The 8,164-nt window shown below is 39.3% G+C and overlaps 1 non-coding gene across 1 annotated transcript; it reads left to right on the top strand.

Moving 5' to 3' along the window:
• The first annotated feature begins 4,100 nt into the window (after window positions 1-4,100).
• Trnat-ugu (transfer RNA threonine (anticodon UGU)) lies at window positions 4,101-4,175 on the top strand. Its single transcript has one exon. It is a non-coding gene; the product is annotated as a tRNA-Thr (tRNA).
• The last annotated feature ends 3,989 nt before the right edge of the window (window positions 4,176-8,164 follow it).

Below are 8,164 nucleotides of genomic sequence, written 5' to 3'. Positions count from 1 at the left end.
ACTTCTATTTTATGTTTATAGTTTTAGACTCATGTATATGATTGTGAAAATATCAGAACTGCCAAATTCTAGATACTTTGACTTTGACCTTTATTTATTTGGGTAAGAGTTTATGGCCACTTAAATAAATTGAATGAGTAACTTAAAAATATGGTCTAAAGAACTTTGAAAGTCCACTGTCTTGCTTGCCTTCTCTCTCTGTAAAATAGCTATTTTTTTTAGATCTTCTTTTAAAACAATTTTGAAATATCAAAGCAATACCTCTCAATGTAAAAGATTATGTTAAAAAAAAAAGAAAAAAACCCTGAATATTACTACAGCTAAGACAACACAGAGCAATAAAGAGCATACCTCTCTGGTCATCTGGTCAACAGGATGTCAAGAAGCTAATTCCTCCCTAGAGATCAAGTGAATATTTCTGAATATTCAGACTAATAACTGTTCCCCAAGTGTTGTGCAATTCATGGCATGGAAATGTCATGTACTGTGTAAACATGTGTTGTGTGCAAACATCAATACAAGAGTAGTACAATCCCATAGTAGGATTCACATTTCCCATTCTCTGAGACGAACAAGTCTAACTTAAACCCCAAAGGAGGAAGAGGAGGAGGAGAAGGGGGAGGGGGAGGGGAGAGGCAGAGGAAGGGGGAGAGGGAGGGGAGGGGGAGGAAGAGGAGGAGGAGGAAGAGGAGGAGAAGAGAAATGGGTTTGAATGTGAGGTGTCCCCCAAAATCTCACATGTGAGACAATGCAAGGTTTGGAGGAAAAATGAGTGGGTTATAGCCTTAACCTAATCAGTGAATTAATCCCTGATGGGATTAACTGAGTGTGACTGAGTGGTAACTGGAGACAAGATGGGGCGTTGTTGAAGGAGATGGTTCACTGGTGCATGGCTATGGAGTATATATTTTATATCTGGAGCATGGAACCTCTCTCTGCTTTCTGATCGCTATGATGTGAGCTGCTTCCCTCTACCACTCCCTCCTGCCATGTTTTTCTGCTTCACCTCCAGACCTGAGGAATGGAGCCCACCTTATACAGACTAAGACTTCTGAAACCAGAGCCCTCAAATAAACCTTTCCTCCTCTACAGTTGTTCTGGTCAAACATTTAAGTCACAGCAGCGAAATAACTGACTAAAACAGGATTCTTTTCTCACTTCATTTTCTTCAGTGTTTTGAGGATACCCTTGAAGGGATCAAAGCTCCACTCAAGGCTGGCAACCTTTCAGAAGCAGTTTGCCAAATCTTTATTTATTCATTTTAATTTCTCATTCCACTTGCCAGGAATTCGTTTGAACATTTAGAGAATCTTTCACAATTTATAAAATGAAACTATTGATGCATACAAAGTACAAAATGATTAATAAATAAAAACTTTTAAATGTTTAAGAAGCTTCAGCAAAAATTAAATTACAGGGGGGAATCTTGCCAGTGTGAAGTGAGCTATTGTTTCCATCTTTGGCAGATAATGAGGCCGCTGGCACCTGGCTGTGGCCCTAGTTCTGTGGTAGCCCCGAGCGCTCCCAGTGGTTAAGAAAAAGCAAATTTATAGGGAGTTCCCCAGGCCCACAAAGCACATGGAGAGCCTGCTGGACCCTTTGCATTTCAGACTGCCTTTCTCAGATGTATCAATTAGGCTTCTCCAGAAAAATGGAACCAATAGAATACATAGACATAATGGAGGGATTTATCATAAGAAATTTCTCACATGATTATGTCACCCATTCATGCTATGGAGGAAAATCTGCTTAATTCAAAATCCACTCACCTAAATGCTAACCTCTTCCAAAAGTACCTCCACGGAAACATCTAAAGTAATGTTTGACCATTTATGAGGGCCATAGGGCCCACAAGCTGACACACAAAACTAACCATCACATCAGCCTTTACCATATACCACAACCAGGGTGATGTTTTCAGAATATAAACATAATCATACCACTTCTCCACCTGAAGTCCTTCAACCTTTCTTCTGTATCCTGTGAAAAGCCCAAATTTACCATGGCACCCAAGGTCTTCTGTGATCTCTTCGTTGTTCACTTTAGGTTTTGCTGCTTCTTGAACTCCAGATCCCTTCAGGTTGGATCACTTTGAATTCCACAGACACTATTCACGTCTTCACTTCTAGTCCTTTGTTCTTATTGTTTCTTCTTCCTGGGACATTTTTCTTCATTCCCAAAACTTTTACCTCATAAATTCCTAGTCATGTTTTCCTGGTAAAATTTAGAGTTCACTTCCTCAGGGAGAGCTTTCACCAATCCAGAGGTTGACTGATTCCCAGCACCAGCAGTCTCTCCAGCACATAGCGTGTGCTTAGTAACCATTTCTCAAGCAGCAGAATGAAACCCACATATCTGCAAGAATAACTGAGTATGGGTACACACAGTTTTAGGCAACGGCATAGCCTGCTTTGTGGTAGACACTTTCACTCTTGGAACCAAACTCCTTGGTGCCTTCTGGGTTTTGCTTCTGTTTCACCAATTGTCCCTCCTCAGAGTCCTATGCTGATTTCTAGTCTGCTTCCCAATCTCCTGGTGTTTAGGTACTTTATTCACTATATATTCACTCCAAACCACTCTTCCAAACTCCAAGCAGTTTTTTGACACTGTATTTTAAATATCAAATGGACATCCCAAATAAAATAGTCAAGACAGATTTTTCTCCCAAAGTTGTTGGCAACTTCAGTTACTGTAGTCAAAAACTTGGTAATATATTTTACTCTTCTTTGCCTATCACTGTATGTTCAATACATCAGAAAATTACTTAATCTGTCATTTCAAAATATATCTACAATATGACCACTCCCACCCCTTCCCCATTACCACCTGTGCTGAGTCACCGCAACGTCTCACCTGGATCATTTCCACAGTCTAGTAGGTGGGCCTCCAGGAACTGCTCTGGCCTCCTGACACACTGTTCTCATTTTAGCAGCTAGAGTAATCCCTTTAAAAGACAAGTCAAATCATGGAATTGCTTTTCCCAAAACATTGCAATAGCTCCCTATTTTAGAATAAATGCTACCTATTTTTTAAAAAAAATATGTTTCTTAGTTGTTGATGGACCTTTGTTTTTATTTACTTACATGCAGTGCTGAGAATCTGAGAATCGAACCCAGTGCCTCACACATGCTAGGTGAGTGCTCTATCACTGAGCCACAACCCCAGCCCAAAAGCTACCTTTCTTAAGATTGTTGGAAGGTCCACATCCAGCCTGTCCCCATCACTTGGCCACCTGATGTCCTCCGCCTGGTCTTACCACTCAGTCTCAATAATAAGACATATTACTCCCCAGAGTGTTCCCCCTGGTTCCTCTCTGGAACCCTCTCTCCAGAATCTACTTAATGCCCTTCCCTCCTTTGAATCTTTTAAAGCCCTGCCCTCACCACCTTATTTAATATGGCTACGGGTCCCCTGTCCCTACCTTCGCAACCCAGCACTCCTGACCTCATTTCTTGCTCTGCTTTCTGTCCTCTCCACCCATGCTATTGCACAGAGAGCTTATTTACTATGCTCATTACAGTCTGTTTCCCTTGCTAAAATGGATATCCTTAAGGTTATGACTCTTGCATTTTTCACTAATATTTCCTAATAGAGAAAAATATGCATTAATTTTCAAATATAAAGTATTTTGTGAATATATATTGAATGAAGGAAGGAAGGAAGGAATGATGTTAACAACCAAATATCTTTCCAAGGCGTGAAGTCCAGTAGTTAGTGACTTTTTAAAAAAATAACATCTTGGTCACGGCCCATATCGCCAACCTTGAAAGCTGTGGGTAGACCCAGTGACCTGTATGCTTTAAAAGCAACTTGGGTAATGTCCTGGCCATCAGAGTTGAGAACATCACTGAAAATCTCTCAGGATCCGAATTTAGAGAGGCAATGTATCTCTTGAAACACTCTGGTTAGAGATTTTATGATAAGATAACCAAAAAATGTGTCCTGGATGAGGGGAAAAAAATGTTGACCTGTTTTCCTTTTAAATAGTAATAATATAATCTTTGCTTGGGAATGTGCAGAGCTTAACAGGAAGAAAAATATGCAGTTATTAGAATAAAGATGCTTCCAATATCTCATTAAAATTGTGAAATTTAGGGGATGGGGAGATAGCTCAGTCGGTAGAGCGCTTGCCTTGTAAGCACAAGGCCCTGGGTTCAATCCCCAGCACCCCCCCAAAAAAATTGTAGACTTTTATTATGGGGATATTTATCCCAATGTTCACTGATCTGTGTCTCACATTTCTAGCTATCACATCTATTCTTTAATTGTTCTAATTAGTTATACATGACAGTAGAATGCACTTTGGCACATCATAAATAAATGCATTATAATTTCTATTTTTCTGGTTGTACATGATGTAGAATCACACCTGTCTTGTAGTCAGATAGGTACACAGGGTAATAATGTCTGATTCATTCTACTATCATTCCAAACCCCATACCCCTTCCCTCCCTTCACTCCCCTCTACCTAATCCAGAGTAACTAATTGTATTCTTCCCTATCCCCCAACCTGATTGTGAATTAGCATCCACATATCAGAGAAAACATTCTTTGAGATTGGCTTATTTTGCTTAGCATGGTATTCTCCAACTCCATCCATTTACCTGAAGATGCCTTAATTTCATTCTTCTTTAAGACTGAGAAATATTCCATTGTGCACATATACCACATTTTCTTTATCCATTCATCTGTTGAAGGACACCTAGGTTGGTTCCATAGCATAGCTATTGTGAATTGAGCTGCTATAAACACCAATGTGGTTTTGTCACTTTAGCATGCTGATTTTAAGTCCTTTGGTATAAACCTAGGAGTGGGATAGCTGGGTCAAATGGTGGTTCCATTCCAAATTTTCTGAGGAATCTCCATATCACTTTTCATAATGGTTGCATCAATTTGCATTCACACCAGCGATGTATGAATGTGCCCTTTTCCCCACATCCTCGCCAACATTTGTTGTTGCTTATATTCTTAATTATCGTGATTCTGACTGGAGTGAGAGGAATTCTTAGAGTAGTTTTGGTTTGCATTTCTTTAATTGCTAGAGATGTTGAACATTTTTTCATATACTTATTAATTGATTGTAGTTCTTCTGTGAACAATCAATAACATGAAGAGAAAGCCTACAGAATGGGAGACAATCTTTACCACACGTACCTCATATAGAGCATTAATCTCCAGGATATATAAAGAATTATCACATTTATTTTTAATGCCTTATTTTCTCTTTTCTCCACCCTGATATATGTTAGAAAAGAAGGACTGACAATGAAAGTGAGATTGTATTGTTTTGTTTATGTTATAAATTGAAAATCCTATAGCTTAGAAAACTATCTACAGGCTTTAATTTGCCCTATGTCCTCAGGAACTTCATTTCAATTCTCTGAAGTTCAGTTTTCTCATCTCTACATAGAAGGGGGAATATGTTGGAATCCATGTGAAAGCATTTTGCAAAGTACTGCATGAACTAAGATGTTCTTGATAACATTAGTCATCTTTTATGTCTGGATCTACATTTATAATGGGCATTTTTTTAATGTACTTTTCTATTTGTTAGAACACTGGCTTACCAAAAATGAGTACTCACTTGGTACAGACAATGAGGGGATACATTATCTGATAAATTTATAAAAATAATAGCAAAAGTGACTGACAATTGGTCTTTTGGGTATTTTTGTTTGTTTGTTTTATACCAGGGATGAAGCTCAGGGACACTTGACTTTTGACCACTGAGCCACATCCCAAGCCCTATTTTGTATTTTATTTAGAGACAGGGTCTCACTGAGTTGCTTAGCATCTCACTTTTTCTGAGACTGGCTTTGAACTCCCAATTCTCCTACCTCAGCCTCCTGAGCCACTGGGATTACAGTCGGGTGCTGCCATACCCAGCCAAGTTGGCCTATTTCTTATCAACATCATACACCCTCAATGCTTATCAATGTCAGAGGTAAAATACTACCCACCACTGGATCAGAGTCCTTCATTGCTCACCTGTGACTTGGCGAACCACTCTGTTCCACTCATACTCCCGTATGGACCCCAGAGTGGACACATGGTCCAAGCCTGACCAATCAATCTGTTCTGCCTGGACACAGTGATTTGTTGAAAGATACTAAATGACCAAGTCAATGCCATAAATGACAGGTGATTCTGGGACTTGGTGTGGTGGGGAGGATCTATTTGTTTCAGCTGGATTTGAGGAATTGGGCAAAACTCATGTGTTGCACTTCAGACTGCTCTCCTACAAGCACAAGGAGACAGTCTGCCTGGGAACGGAACCAACATAACTGACAGCAGAGGTAAGAAGTGGGAAGAGCGAGACCATGTCTAAATGGTTTATTGGACCATGAATGGCTTCTTGGACTATGTGTGCACACCAGCCTAGACTTATCTGGAATATGAAAGTCCCAATCTACCTTGATGTTTGTTTATTATACTTGTGTTCCAAAAAATCACTTATTAAAAAGTCTTTATTAAAAGACATGTTTGACTAACACTGAAGGACATGCTAGTAGAGGCTCGTTCATGCCAGAAATTAAGTGTGCAGTGTAGCTCATACAATGAATGAAGTTCAGGTTCAGTTCCAGGGCCCACTCACTTTGGAGTCTGTTCCATAACCTACAAAATAGGAAAGGGGGAAGGTAGACTAGATGACTGGTGGATAATTCAAACTCTTTTTTTCTAACTCCCAAAGTTTCCACATGTAGCTCTGACATATCTTGATACATGATGTAAAATTTGGAAATAGGTCCAGATTTGAATGTAAAAGGACATTGAGTCACCTGTCAAAACATAGAAATTAAACTTGTAAAACACTATCTCTGTGACACGTTGTGATACCAGATTGACCAAATGGAAATCATAAGGTAATTAATGTGATCCTGGCTGCCACAGAAGCATAGTCATTTTTATTACTTTTACAACTACATTTTGATGTCAAAAGCACATGAGACTCCTGTATTTATAGTTGTTTGGTTAATGCATTATAATTACAGATGTAATCAAAAAGAGAAATTTGATTTTTTTTTTTTTACCTAAATGATACCTTTAATGACTTCTGAATAAGGCATGACTCTAATTAGGGATATCTTCAAAAAATCATACTTAATAGCATCATTTATTAGAATACTAAATAGGAGCTCTTTATTTCAAGGCAATCTCCTTTAATCTGCTTTTCAAGGGAAGGGCATGGCTTCCTGAATATTGTAGAAGAGAAAATTTTTTTATGACTAGAGTTCAGCAAAGCTCATCTTATAACAGAAAAATCACTGAGCAAACTTTTTCTTGGTTAAAATAAATTCCATCCACCATTTTTGACTACCCACCAGATGACAAGTGGTATAGAAAATGTAGAGGTGAGCAAGGCGCTAACCCCTGCCTGCAACAGATTTAGAATGCAATAAGGGAGGGACATCCATGAGTTAGGCCTGGAGGAATCAATCAGTAGTAGAAGAGTTGAGTTCTCTTGAGGAGAAGAGAAAAGGAAGCACATTTCATGCCAGAGAAATAGCCTGAGAGTCTGTGGAGTCTGGGAGATGGAAAGAGAGGCAGTATATTTGTAAATGTCATCAAGTTAAGATGAGGTCATACTGGGTGGACCCTAATCCAATGACTACTGCCCTGCTTAGATGAAGAACTTTGGGCAGAGAGACTCAGAGGGAAGAAGGCTATGTTAGGATGGAAGCAAATATTGTAGTTATGCTGCCATAATTATGCCAAGAATTACAACCACTACTAGATGAGAAGCAAGGAAATCCTCCCCTAACCCTGAGAAGAGAGTTGTCCCTGACTCTGTCATCACCATGAGAAGGGTATGTCCTGTAAACCACTCACCCCAAAAGAAATACAAAAGGAGGAGGTCTGAATTCAATACACTGCCTGAAGCAGAGTCACATCATCAGCTAACCAGGGACCAAGAGAGGAAGACAAACGCTGGTTCTTTCAAACAATGAATATCGGGCATTGTTTGGTTGCAAAAAAATACACACACACACACACACACACACACACACACACACGCAGGGCATACAGATGTTTTCAACAGAATCCAGAGTCAAGTTTAAGAGTAGGATTTTAGTGCCACAGTCCTTAGAACTGAAGCTTAACCCTTATAATATACCTTGGTTTCTTCTCTTCATCTGTAAACTGGAAATGAAAGTATCATTAC

Source organism: Sciurus carolinensis, chromosome 6, assembly GCF_902686445.1.
Source record: "Sciurus carolinensis chromosome 6, mSciCar1.2, whole genome shotgun sequence".
Lineage (NCBI taxonomy): Eukaryota > Metazoa > Chordata > Mammalia > Rodentia > Sciuridae > Sciurus > Sciurus carolinensis.
Note: the sequence above shows the minus strand (reverse complement) of the source record. Positions and strands in the feature narration are given on the sequence as shown.